Raw genomic sequence first — 12947 nt, forward strand, 5'->3', positions numbered from 1 at the left:
GCAATCTGTTGAAAGACTTAATCTGAAAGGTAAATAAATAAATAAATAAATAAATAAATAAATAAATAAATTTTCCCAGGGGAAAAAAAAGGAAGGAAGAAAACAAGAAAAGAAAGGAAAGAGGAAAGAAAAAGGAAAGAAGGAAGGTTTCCCCCCCCCCCTGGAAATGTAATTAGCCAATTCATTTTTAAGCACTTAAACATATCAGAGTGTATTTTAAGAGCAGCTACTGCACAGCTTCCGGAAATTGCATTTTAACCTTTTTTTTTTATTTCAATATATCCGATTGATCCTTCTTTTATCTCTACACAAATGACACAGTTAGTGGAGTTGGGGATACCTAAGCTTAAAGAGGCTCCTAAAAAATGAGAGCATTAACCCCACATGCAGTGAATTCCCTGATCGTCTTACATTCTCCTGCTCAGACTTGAAGTGGGCACCTGCTGTTTAATGTAATTAGTTTCAGAGGGAATGTCAGATCAGTCCTCAGGAGTTTACCCTGACCCAAAAACCCTCATAAGAAAATATCAGTGAGACAAAACAAGAAAAGTTATCACAGTTGGGAAGCTGCTTCTCACCATGTTATTCGTTATTTGGGGGCATGTTTTAAAAAGATTCCTATCTGCTGTCTGGCTCAGTTATTTTCTGGTTGCAAAATTGTGCTCAAGATTGCTGTAGCAAGCAGCTGTTTTCCTCCTCCAAAAATGAGGATGTGGTGGTCTGTGTTTAAAAAATAAATAAATAATTAGAAAACATTTGGAATTTTAACTATAGTTTTTCATACTTATTATGATAGATTAAAAAAATTAAAGGCAAATTAAGCTTGTTCATTTTCAACCTACCCTTTCCCATTGAAATGTATACTGAACAAGACTTTCCCATTTCCCCACTGATGTTCAGCTTATAATGAGCTGTAATTGAAGAGTTCAGAGGGGTCTCATTTTAGTAGCGGGGTAAATCTGAAACACCAAATGGCAGCATCCATGTTCTGTTTGGCCTATTTTTCATAGATGAGCAATTGCTTATTTTGTTGGTAGTTTGTAAGGTACCACATCTAGCCTTATGACGTTGTTTATTTCCCTCTGTCATCCTCCTTGGTTGAATCTTGCTTATATATTCAGCTGTGCTGTGGCTGTGCTCCAGAGCTTCAAGGAGGGGCTCTGGGCCCACCTCTAGCCAGAGGGTGAAGGGGGAGCAGCGACCTTTGAAGGATCAGACAGTTGTGAAAGAACCGAACCCCAAGAACCCTTCAAAGAGAGTGCTGCTGGGTATTAGTGCAAGACCTGGACCTGAATTACTGCAAGACTCAGCTCATCCACCCCCAGAGGCAGACTGTCCACTTCGGAGGATCTGGGCTTGGTGTTGCTGGTCTCGAAGAAAAGCAAGTCATTTAACATCTCACTGAGCTTTCTCATCCACTAAATACTTTTGATCTGTCTACCACAAAGGTGGTAGTGAGCATTAAGTGACCTGGTATATGTGGAGCCAGTTTGTGAGCCATAAAATATTATGCAAATATTAGGTAGTACTATATTTTCTCAGCAAATGCCTTGCTTGATTCCCTACTTACTGATAAATCCTTACTGCAATATTCTGTAGCAGCTGGACCTCCAGCTTCTTTTGGTAATATACTTGCAGCAGAGGTGCTGGTTACCTCCAGTAAGCATAACATTCCTGGCTGACTTCAGTTATAAAGTTTCTCTTTATATTAAGCCAAACTTTGCCTTCTCAGTATTTACCTTTGCTGACGCCCATTCATTCAGCCTGTGCAATGACCCTCATGCATTTAAAGCTATGTCTTAGATATAGAGATAACAGGTAAATGAATGGAGCTGGAACTGAGTGGACAAAAGCCAAGTAAACATTTAAATGACATATTTGCAAGTGCCATAAAGGAAACATGTAAGGGAGCCAGAAGAAAGTTATCAGAGAGTAAGAGGGAATGCTTGGGTTTGGGTGATCCTGGAGCACACACCTCCAAGGAGACTTAAGACTTAGGAGCATTGGGATGCCTGGGGGGCACAGGCTCTTAAGCGCAGGCTCTTGATTTCAGCTCAAGTCATGATCTCAGGGTGGTGAGATCAAGCCCCGTGTTGGGCTCTGTGCTCAGTGCAGAGTCGGCTTGAGACTCTTGTCTGCCTCTGCCCCTCCTCCTTCTAAAATAAATAAATAAATAAATCTTTATATACTTAAAAAAAAAAAAGACTGAAGAGCATTAATCATGTTGAGCATGCACAGAAGGTGGAGGGAACAGCTGTCACAGGGGCTGTGAGCCTAAGGGGCAGAGGCATATTTGTGGCATTGGTGACTGCAGCTTTATAAGTGAATGGCACAGGAGCTCCCAATGATGCTAATGAAAGGCTGAATATGGAGCTGAGGGAAAGGAAGCTTCCAGCTTTGGCAGCTAGGTGGATGGTGCTATCATGTGCTGAAATGAGGAAGGGGATGGAGGAGAGGGTGGCAGTTGAGGGTGAGGGTATTTTCTTTTTAAGGAAATACCAAGTTCTGCTTTGGACCTTTTGAATCAAGGATGTCTGTTAAGAAATTCAAGCAGAGACGTTAAGTAGGTATTTAGTTTCAGAAGAGAGGGCCAGCCTGGAGAAAAGAATTTGTTCCTCATCGCCATAAGGGTCTTAAAATGTGTGGCAGTTGATACTTCTTGGTTAAGGAGAGAGTGGGGGTGGGGAGCAGAGGCTGCTGGCTAAGGTCTGAAGAATCCCAGTATTTCAAGGTCAGCTAGAAAGGGAAGAGGCAACAAAAGAGGGTAAAAATAAGATAGGAGAAACTCTAGGAAAGTTTTGGAAACAAGTGGATGAGCAGTTGTCCAGTGGAGTGCTGGCTGCCCAGAAGTTGAGTGGGGTCAGGACAAAAGTGGCTGTTGGATTTAGCAACAGGGAAGAGATTTGTGATCTTGATGAACTGAGAGTGGTAGAAGCCAAAGCCAGTTTGTAGAGGGTGGAGTAGTGGATGGCCTGAGATAAGAAGAGGAAGCAACATCTGCAGAACATTCTTGAGAACTTTGGCCATGAAAAGAAGCAGAGAAATAAGCTATATCCTCTGAGAGGATTTTTGTGGGGTTTTTTTGTTCTGTTCTTTTATAATGAGATACTGGAATATGTTTATATGCTGATAGGAATGATTCAGCAGAAATGATGGAAGGATAGATGGGTGGGTGGATGGATGGATAGATGGATGGATGAAAGCAATTAAATCATGACTAGGCAGAGGAGAGAAGGACTATATAACTAAAGAAATAAATACTTGAGAAAGTCAAGTGGGCTGAAACAGCATTATTAGAGGAATGGCCTCTGACAGAAGAAAGGGCACCTCCTCCACTAACACAGAGGAAGAAAGAGTTGATGGAAGAGAAATGTAGATAGATTAGGTGGGTTGAAGATAAAGGACATCAACTCTGGTGGCTTCTGCATTCTCATCAAAGCATGAAGAAGTGTGAAGAGTGGTTATCAGCTAAGAGGGAGGGTGGAGGAAAAGTATAGGCAGATTCAAAGAGAAGAGAAGCTCTGAAATGGGTGAAGGTGGTTCCTCTAGAGCAGTGGTTCTCAAAGTCTGGTTCCTGGCCAGCTCCATCATCATCACCTGGGAAAGTGGATTCTGAGTGCTCACCCCTGGACCTCCTAGATCAGAAAGTCTAGAGATGGGACCAGCAATCTGTGTTTTTAACAAGCCTTTGAGGTGATTCAGCTGCTGGCTGAAATTTGGGAACCACTCTTCTACAGAAAGGTAGCAAGACAATATTCTATGGATAAGAGCTTGAATTTAAAGTGAAAACAACTTGTTTGTATTGTGTGGTTTTCTTGCAGTGCTCAGCAGCTGGGTCGAGGCTTGGGTAAGAGATGCTAGGATTCAACCAGAACTTTTGGTGTCCTGAATACAATAGAGGGAGGGTGACTTGTGGGGTCAGAGGTGTTTTAGGGAACTGATAAGGATGGTAGATCATGGAATCTGAAGCTGGACAAAGAGGCTGGACAAGTCGGAGGGGGCTGATGGAAGTGAAAAAGTCCCAGATCAATGGACTGGACTTCTCTCAGTAGACAGCTGATGCCATTGCAAGGAAGGGCTACGTATAGCAGCGTGACGTGGTATGTGAGCTTACTGGCCCTTAGAGAGAATGCTTTGACGATCTGACTAAATGAGTTCTACATAGAAATTCTTTAGAACAAATACTTGGCCTGTGTGCATGCATGTGTTAAGAGGCCAGGAAGTTACAACATAGTTGGATTACATACAAAGTGCAGGCTTTTAAAAATAATAACACAAGTGAAACCATGTAAGAAAATGTTTCCTTTCTTTAAATCAGCGATTTCAATTACTTAGCTTCTGTAATGGTTATTGAGAGTTCCCAGATCCAGTTCCAACAGGGGAGCAGGGGTTCTTGCCGCTCACAACACCAAGCACTTCTCAGGTATCAGCAGGGTGTCCTAGAGTTCGACTCAATTCTGACACTGCTTACTCAAAAATACTGTCACATCCCACAGCTTAAGGATTCTGTCCTAGAAGACTGCTTCCCACCCCACTCTTCAGACACCCGTTATAAGCTTTAGTCTCTTACCTGTACTTCTGAGTGATCGGCTACAGATTGGAGGTTCCAATGACCTCTTCTTTAGGTTCACTTCATTTGCCAGAATGGCTCAGAGAACTCAGGGAAACACTAACTCACGTTTACTGGCTTATTAAAGGATATGATAAAGGCTATCTATCAACAGTCAGATGAAGAGATATGTAGGGCCATCTCGCAAACAAAGGAGCTTCTGTCCTCAAGGAGCTTTCAGCCTAGCTCCGTGGCACGTGGAAGTGTTCTGGTGTGAAAGGTCTTGGGAAGGGAATGAAAGGGAGTCCTCTTGGGTTTTTAGGGGGGCTTCATTACATAGTCATAATTGACTAAGTCATTGGCCATTGGTTGATTCAACCTCCAGCCTCTCTTCTCTCCCAGGAGGCTGAAAGTCCTCACAGTCTAATCCTGTGGTTGGTCTTCTGGGCAGCCAACCTCTGACCTTGGGTGGGTTCAAAATTCTCCATTAATAACAAGACACCCATTTCAACTTTATGGCTCTGAAGCATTTTCAGGAACTATGGATAAAGACCAAATATATCTAAGAAATACATATTTTGGTCATCTGAAGTAATAGGAGTGAATATATATGAAAACTCATATACATTTATATAATGTATATATTAAGTCTATATTTCTTACAAATCATTATATCATAGTCAGAATACATATTTCTTATAAATCTTATCACAGATTGATTTTATTTATCTTACACTCCCACTACTACTAAGAAAAATAATAATATTAGGTCCTTGTGGTATATCAGGTACTGCAGCAGTTTCTTAACTAGCATGAGTCTTATTTCATCATGACTCCAGCATCTGAAACAGATACTGTTACCCTTTTGAAGCACAGAGAACCCAAGAAACTTGCCTCATATTAATTTTAAACAATTTAGGTAAATACATATTTGGAAGTACACATAGTCCCCATATACTGCACCTACCTGCTATCACTTCTCAGTAGTAACTGTGAAATAATGAGTATAGTCTTTCCTTGATCATCAGCTACCTCCAGGTGATCACACCGAGCCGAACCTTATGGAAACACACCCCAAAATTTTTTTTCCAGAAAAATGGGAGCATGCCTGTCACCTGCTCTGGGGTACCTCCCTGGCTCCTTTTCCAGGAAGCACCTTTGGAGCGGGCTGGGGGATGAGGGTTGTTGAGGAGACCACAGCCTAAGATGACTGGTGTAGACAACTAGTGGGGTTGGTGCAGAGGACAGAGAAGGTGTCTAGGCTATCTGCATTGGTCCCTCTGTTGTTATTTGACCCCTGCACCCCTCCCTCACCCCACTGTGTTCCTCCTGCCCTTCCACCTACCTCACTGATGTCTGGCTTCACAGCGGCCTGGGTATTAGGGACAAGCCCTGGGCAGGGAGAAGAAATGAATCCAAAAGTGTTATCTTTAGACCCCAGGGAAATAACTTTCAGCTTCTTCGTCCTCCTTTCTTTTTCGTTTTTAAGATTTTATTTATTTATTCATGAGAGACACACACAGAGAGAAAGAGAGAGGCAGACAGAGGAGAAGCAGGCTCCATGCAGTAAGCTCGACGTGGGACTCGATCCCAGGACTCCAGGATAATACCCTGGGCCGAAGGCAAGCGCCAAACCACTGAGCCACCCAGGGATTCCCCCCTCCTCTTCTTTTTTAAAAAATGAATTAGTGTTTCTCCCTCAAACTTACCTAAGATCTTGAAGATATACACTGCTTAAAGATGTATGTAGTCATTTTAACTTTCTAGAGTATTAGTGTAAACCTTTACTATCTTCCTTTAATTGCTCTTCATAGAAAGCTGTTAAAAGATCATAAAATCTGTGATTCAAGGGACCTGTTTAAGTAGAATTGTATTTTCTTCCACCAGCCAATGCTAAGTTATTCCCCATGGCTCATTCTACAGTGATTTGGACAGTCCTTTGTAAAATAAGTTTAATGAAACACTTTCCATTTCCACAGGGATGCTGTCTGTGATTTGTTTAATAGACCCAATTTGGTAGGATATTTTTCTGGATAATCAGCTTACATTTTTCTTTGTTTAGTTTCATCTCATTAGGTATATGCTTGATTTCTTCACTGTTCTGTAGTATTCGTTCTTGGCACCTGCTGTTAGGCGGACAAGTCTTTCATATATTGGTCCTTTTTCTTGCTTTTTATAGATTGTGTAATATATGTGTGAGCCTAATTGCTTTTTCATTTTTCATAGGCTGTTCTTTATGGTATGGACATTTTTAAAGTCATAAGTTAAAAATGGAATATCGGAGTCACTTGGTTGTTTCTCCTCTCTCTCTCTTTCTTTCTTTTTCCACTCAGTATTAAAGTAATAACTTAAAGGTAGAATAGCATAGTTGGGCTTTTTCTTTTCTCCTCTCTCTCTTTGTACGTGTTCTCCCCAGTACTCTGTTCTATGGGCCAAAAATCAGACTTTATGATCTGTAGAAGCAAGAGGTTTCTATCAGTAGGGGTTTGTGTTCTACCACAGATATCAGCCCAAATAAAAGGGCTCAAAATTGAGGCCTGTCTTGCTCAAGCATGCTATTTCTTAAGCACTACCAGTGGTAAATAATTGTGGGTTTGGGTTCAGTGGCTCAGGATTATCAGAGGTTGGATCTTTTTGATTCCTTTGGCCTTTCCCTCATGATCATAGGATGGCAACTGAGCTCAGAAACCACGCTCATGTTTCAGGCAAGAAGAGAGAGGAAGTGGGTAGAGAGATGAGCAAAAAGATGAGGGAGAGCTAGCAGAGCCTGACCATTCACTTTTAGGGAACTTTTTGAATCTTTTCCATCCAGCAACTTCCACTGACATCTTAGTGGCTATATCGGTGTCTTGTCGTGCCAAGGGAATTTGGAAAATATTGGGGGCAGGGGTCTTGTGATTTTGTTGTTATTGTTGTTTGCTTTTTTAACCTTGGCTAATTGTCACACACCCCAACAAAATCAGTATTCCATTAATAAGGAAGAAGGAAGAATGGATCTTGGATAGCAACTGTATAGTCTGAACCATGGCCTCCAGTGGCAGAAGACAAGCAGAAATTTCATGTTTCTGCCTTAAATGTAGAGTATCTTTCCATGCAATCATTTTGTTCTTACTTTCTGAAGATACCTGGGAGTTTATCAGGAAAAGTCTGGTATAATATGAAAACCTTCAGGAAAGGGTCCATGTTCATTGTTGAGTGTGAGTCCCTGAATATAAACATTTGTAATTTAGTCCCATGATACAAGAGCATTTCTCTTGGCTTTAGATTTGGGAGAAGGGCTAGAAGAGTTACATGGACTTTCTTCCGTGGATTTAGAGAGCCGAGTCCTACTTGGACATCCTGTGAATGATTAACAGCTGTGTTACTTTCTTCTCTACTTGCTATTGTATTCTGTCCTCCTTGGTGTAGTCCTGCTGGACTGGTATCCACCAGTGTGTTTTCGGTGAGCAATTTTATTGACTGCATTTTTTTTCTTGCAGCCAAGAGGTCAAGGATCTTTTTCCCCCTTTCTTTATTATTTGCTGCCTAGATGTATTTTAACTTTAGACCTACGAACTGTCGCCATAAGGGCCACTTCTCATTGTTGTGTAATTTCTCTAAGGACTCATTCCTGCCTCTTGAAATAGTCTCTGCTCACTCTCTAGCCACTTCCCTAAGTCTTCCCACTCAGGACCATGCACCATGAGCTCTGCTCATCCAAGGGTCTTAAATTCCTGTAAAACATTAATTGCAAAAACAATAACTGTAGCATTTAAATAGGAGACTCAATGCAATACTTACAATTTGACAAATAGAAAGTGGTATTAGGGGTCTCCATTTAAAAAAAAAAAAGATATTTGCCTAGTATCCTATGTACTTAACTGGTATGCCATAGAATGTGTAGGCCTAAGAATCCCTAATCGATCTGACTACACCACATGAAGCCCAGCAATGCTGAAGCTGGGTCACAGTGTGCAATACACAGAGCAGGAGAATGCTAAATAAATCAGAGGAGTAAATGAGGTAGTGGGACAAGCATTTAAGGGACTTGAAAGAGCAGATTGTTTTCAAGCACTTTAAACATTTTAAAAATGTCAGTTCATCAGCATGCATAGGCTATGCTAATTGTAAATCTTTCATTAAAAACCAGTCTCCTGAGGCTTTCTCCAGGCAACATCTAAAAGCCCAGTTCTGGTTCCTATTTCTTCCTTAAAGTAATAAGAGTAACTTTCCATAAGCATATCTTATAATTTGTATTTAAATTAGTGTCTCTCCCCCCCCACCCCCACCCTACTCTCTTATGTGAATTCCTAAGTCAGTTTTGGTTTGCTTTGTAATATACTGTTTTATTCATACGTGTTCATCTCCTGGTCTTAACTTTGCCTTATAGGTAAGAAGTTAGCTTATAATTGCTTTTAGAATGTTTCATTTGTTTGTTTTGTTTTGTTTTGTTTTGTTTTGTTTTTATTGGTTCATTAGGGAAATACCTCTTAAAATTCTGGTGTGATCTGTAACCTGTCATTGAGTCACATTGTTATTCAACATTTAATTAGGTAATTGGAATGGATATAAAGTGCTTGAAATGTGGCTTAACAGTATTTTCAACCAGTTGAAAAGAATGGAGCTGGTCAGAGATTGTCAAATAGGTTTTGAAGTGTTAGGAGGCCAGGTCCTTTTGGATTATGCTTTTGTTTTTTCAGATTTTGTTTGTTGTTATTGCTGTTTAAATATAAGGCAGAGATTAATGGAATTTATTGCTTTTCTTCTTCTGGGAGTTTTTACATACTTGTAAGACTTAGTTGAGATGTTAAGGTACATTGAAAATCCAAGGAAAATCAGGACTGTATTTTAAGGAAGTCGATTTCATTGGCTTCCTTAAATTTATCTATGGGATACATTAAAGTTATAAATACAGTGGGAAAATATATATTGGGAAAGATTATGATTCCAATTCAATTCACTAAGAAAAGAACTAAACCGGCGGCATTGTCCTGTTGTACATGCAGTAAATGTCAATAAATATTTATGGAATGAATGAATGAATCAATGGAGATACCAGTTGAGCAGTAGTTTTGAGGCTGGAGAGCTGACCTGACTGCCCCTCTGACCTCTGAGAAAACTTGCACAGGTGTTTAGCCTTTGTGAGTCTCCAGTTTTTCATAGATAGAATTTGGATAATGACAGTGTTTCACAGTACTATGAAAATCAAATAAGATAAGCTTGGCAGAGAGTAGGCATTAAATAAATATTATTGTACTTTTAAACTTTGAAACTTTCCATATTTGGTAAGTTAAAACTCTTGAAAGTTAATATGACTCAGTCTACTATTAATCATCACAGAGCATGAAATTATTCTGTTTTTTTTTTTTTTTCCCCACAAAGATAGTTTAGCCCATACTGAGGGTTTGGGAGAAGTTTCCTAGGGTAGGTAATGCTTGAGCTGAGACTTGAAGGCCAGGTAGGAGTTGGCCAGTTGAAAAGAGGTCCATTCCCAGTAATGGACCACACCTTTAGTGAAAGATAAATTAAGCAAAGTAGACTAATTCAAAAGTGTGGTTTGGATAGATTGGGTCTCACCACCTCTTACAAGCTCTACTGCACTATATATAGTTAGAGGCAGGGTCTCCTGGCCCAGGATCCTTACCATGAAAAATATTTGAGCATAATGCTCCAGTATGTACACATTTAATAATAACTTGCATACCTATGTTGCTGTATGAATCCATATATCAGAATTAGGATAGATTTATTTATTTTTAATTTTAAATTAAATAGAAATTCTTTTTTTTAAGATTTTATTTATTCACTTGAGAGAGAGAGAATGAACCATTGTTCATTCAGGGAGAGGCAAAGGGGGAAGGAGGGAGGGAGGGAGGGAGAGAGAGAGAGAGAGAGAGAGAGAATGAATCAGACTTCCGGCTGAACAGGAAGCCCAATGTGGGGCTAGATCCTGTGATAGACCCTTGACCAATTGAGCCACCTAGGCTCTCTGAAAATCAATAGCAATTCTAATACTTGTTTTCCTGAATCATAGGTGGTGATCTTGCTTAATATCCTACATGCCTGTAACTTACTTTAGAGACCACTGGTCTAGGAAAAATGTACTGAGCAGAAGCTTTCCTCACACTTCCCACCCATGTTTTTTTTTTTTTTTTAAGATTTTATTTATACATTCATGAGAGAGACAGAGAAAGAGGCAGAGACATAGGCAGAGGGAGAAGCCAGCTCCATGAAGGGAGCCTGATGTGGGACTCAATCTCTGTACTCCAGGATCACGCCCTGAGCTGAAGGCAGACACCCAACCGCTGAGCCACCCAGGTTTCCCCTTACCCATGTTTTATGAGAGTTTAAGGTTTATATTTTCAGTATCTGCAGGGCCTCATAACTTCCTATCTAAAAAGTTAGCATAATCATTGACTCAATGCTGATTGTATCCTGGGGATCCCAATCAGGGATCTGCTGCTTGCTAGAAATATAACCACTCAGAAAGGACATATCTTGAACCTGGCCTGACCTGTCCCACAAATAAAGCCCTGTTGAGATGAGCTCATGAACCAAAACTACAAAACATGGAAGAAAACAAACAGCTATGAGTGGGAGTTACTGGACACAAAACAGCAGGATTAAACCCCAAGAATTTCAAGTAAAGGACAATTTTATGAACACCAAAAATGAAAAATTTGTGAAATAATTGAAGGCATAAGAAAAGATCAAGCTTCAGAGAAAAACAGACCAGGCTAACTTGGAAAAGAACCAGTAAGAAATGAAAATACAGTCATTAACGTTAACTCGATGGCTTGATTAAGAAGTAATTTAGAGGTAGCCAGAGAGAGAATTGAATGAATGGTCACTGGGTCTGAGGGGCACTCTTGCCATTTCAGTTGTAGACAACATGTCAATCAGATCGTGTCATGTGTACTGAGATACTCCACCTACCATTTAACTGCTAACACCGCTCCCTGGCCCCTAAATCCACAGAAGGGAAAGAGCCAAATCTGTGACATGACCCAGAAGCCCCACCAGCCTCTCCAGCTCTGCTTCAATGTTTTCTCAGCCACCCTGGCGTCGGTTTTTCTAATACCACCATGCTTCTACCTTTGAGCCTACTGTGCTTTTGGCTGTGATTATTGGAACACCATGCATTTTCCTCACTAGATGGTATGTCCTGGGTGGGCAGAACCATGTTTGTTTGGCCAGCCATCGTACCAGTGGTTGTACATAGTAGGTGTTAGATAAATATTCCAGAAACACACAGAACATAAATTTTGATACTAAAAGAGCTAATCATGTTGTCCCGTGATTAGTTTTGTCTCTTTAGCTGTATTATCAGGAATGGTATTTCTTCTTTCAAATCCTAAGCCAAATTACAGTATTTCTTTTCACAGATTTTTTTCTTCTTTTTTTTGCCATTTTAAATAGACCCTTGTCAGCATTCAGCTTCTAGGGCAGGTCTTCAGATTTCTTGCAAGGTAGTCTATAAAGTCCTGTGAAACCATAGCAGTTGTCTGTCTGAATTCTGTGAATTGTGCAATTTTTTTTTCCAGGCACAGAGTTAGGAGCATCCGGGAAATGGTGTCATGCACAAAAGGAAGGATGCATGGCACTCTGGGTTCTTCAGACGCACATCTGATTTGTATTTTTTTAGGTGGCCATCTGACTTTTTAAAAGTGTTCCTTTGATAACCTTCCCGTGGCTCGTTTTGTGAAATTGAGAGCAAGTGCTGGGGCGTGGGTAAGCAGAAGCCCGACGACTGCAGAGCCTCTGTGTGCTGGTCAGCCTCGATCCCCAGGGACAGTGACACTGCAGCCCACTTACTGCAGTGAGGAGGCATTGATTTTTCTCCTTCCTTCTCTGTGCTTAGCTGCGCCTCTGAAGTGGGTATGGTACGGAGCATCTCTCCTGGTGGGCAGAGGAAAAACTGTCATGAACTTTGTCACCCCAAACAATCGGGCATTTCAAACCCAACTAGATGGAAGGGGAGCCGGGCTTTAAAGCCTCCTGGAAACCTCCCAACACAGTTCAGCGTCCTGGCTGTTGTGACAGAGGTTCCCCGCAGTCTGTAACAAACCTTGATAGACAATGGGGCAGAAACGTGCGTTGTTTCTTTTTTCATTTATTTAATGTTTTGAGGAGAGAAGAAAAGGCTCACATCGGTGAAAACAATGCAGCTTTGTGCAGCAATCTTGGAAGGTTACCAAAGCGGTCCTGTCTAAGTTTTCAACAAGATGTTCCGTTCCTGTTATAATTGGCTGCCGGCTAGGCTTGGACCTAACTAGAATGCCAGTGTTCGATTTCACCGTGTCCTCGGTGGAGATGTGTCACCGTTTATGCTCGCCTTAGTGACAATTTTCTAAAATGGAAACTCGTGGGAAATCATTACGGTGTTTATATGTCTCCCTTGTCGGACAGCGTTATCCTG

The 12947-nt window shown here is 40.9% G+C and overlaps 1 protein-coding gene and 1 long non-coding RNA gene across 12 annotated transcripts in view; one reads left to right on the forward strand and one right to left on the reverse strand.

Annotated features, from left to right (window-relative positions):
• The window catches only part of SNX24 (sorting nexin 24), a 159794-nt gene that overhangs the window by 131586 nt on the left and 15261 nt on the right, over positions 1–12947 (forward strand). The window lies entirely within an intron of this gene.
• Positions 1–12947, reverse strand: part of LOC144321999 (uncharacterized) — a 34116-nt gene that overhangs the window by 2681 nt on the left and 18488 nt on the right. For 3 of the 10 annotated variants that reach the window (XR_013387544.1, XR_013387547.1, XR_013387540.1), the window contains exons 3-6: positions 6259–6367; positions 5895–5941; positions 5517–5607; positions 579–720 (exon numbers count right to left, since the gene is read on the reverse strand). This is a non-coding gene — a long non-coding RNA (uncharacterized LOC144321999). Of the gene's footprint in view, positions 1–578; positions 721–5516; positions 5608–5894; positions 6023–6258; positions 6368–12947 lie in introns of all 10 variants that reach the window. The other 7 variants (XR_013387542.1, XR_013387546.1, XR_013387543.1 and 4 more) reach the window with 7 other exon arrangements.

This window comes from Canis aureus, chromosome 10, assembly GCF_053574225.1.
Source record: "Canis aureus isolate CA01 chromosome 10, VMU_Caureus_v.1.0, whole genome shotgun sequence".
Taxonomy (NCBI): Eukaryota; Metazoa; Chordata; class Mammalia; order Carnivora; family Canidae; genus Canis; species Canis aureus.